At 39.2% G+C, this 1,136-nt stretch overlaps 1 pseudogene across 1 annotated transcript in view; it reads right to left on the reverse strand.

The window, feature by feature from the left end:
* LOC100943706 overlaps positions 1-1,136 on the reverse strand; it is a 5,541-nt pseudogene that overhangs the window by 1,626 nt on the left and 2,779 nt on the right. The gene's annotated exons all lie outside the window — the stretch shown is intronic.

Here is a 1,136-nt window from a genome sequence, read left to right on the forward strand (position 1 = left end):
AGGCTGAGGCTTAAGCCCAAGAGTTTCAGGTTGCTGTGAGTTGTGATGTCACAACACTACCTAGGGCGACAAAAATGAGACGCTGTCTCAAAAAAAAAGTTTCCACTACTTTGCCTATATGTTATTTTCCTGAGAAATTCAAATAACTTTCAAATATTTCTAGGGCGCCCCAGTAGTTACTTGGAGGGCTGGGGGGAAATTCAGTATTTATTTTACTCCTCACACCAATAACAATTTCATCTGGATAGAAGCTTTAAATGTAAAATAGAAAATAAAATCTAGGGCAGTGCCGGGACTCAGAGGGTAGGGCACAGTTCCCATATACCAAGGGTGGCAGGTTCGAATCCAGCCCCGGCCAAACTGCAACAACAAAAAATAGCCAGGTGTTGTGGTGGGCACCTGTAGTCCCAGCTACTCGGAAGGCTGAGGCAAGAGAATCCCCTAAGCCCAGGAGCTAGAGGTTGCTATGAGCTGTGATGACATGGCACTCTACAGAACGTGATAAAGTGAGACTGTCTCTTAAAAAAAAAAAAAGAAAGAAAAGAAAATCTAAACAACAGAAAAGACAACTTGGAAGTATTAAATTAAATCAAGGGCAAATGTTTTTATAATAGATAAATTAGCAGTCATGAATTTAAAGAAATGATGAATTAGGCCCCGTAATCATAACTGTTGCATGTGCTTCTGAGCATTTTGCTGTTTCTATCCCAAGATAAGTTTTTTAAGGAAAATGAGATCAGTGCATACTTATTGCTCTGCAAGTTATTTTTACTCACTTGGCAATAAAATAATGGCACCTTTCCAAGTGAGCACATTTGTTTTCATGAATGTATCAGTATTTCATTATATGAAACCCTATAATGTATTTAGATACTATTGTCTTCTCTTTTGCTAATGTCTTAACTGTTATGTGAGAAGCAAAGAATGAACCTGTTACTGGACAAAGGGTCTGGCCACCTGTCACTGTAAAGCCAGTATGCAGAGATAGGGAATAGGTCCACCAGGCTTTATTAGCAGAAGGCCAGCAATTCTAGAGAACAATGGGAGTAACCTGTTCAAGACTGTTCTGCCCTTCCATTTCCAAAACCACAGTTTCAGACATAAAAGTTCAAAGCAAAAACCATATTAACCCTTAT

The sequence above is a fragment of the Otolemur garnettii genome, unplaced genomic scaffold, assembly GCF_000181295.1.
Source record: "Otolemur garnettii isolate 467f Iridium unplaced genomic scaffold, OtoGar3 scaffold00153, whole genome shotgun sequence".
Classification (NCBI taxonomy): Eukaryota; Metazoa; Chordata; class Mammalia; order Primates; family Galagidae; genus Otolemur; species Otolemur garnettii.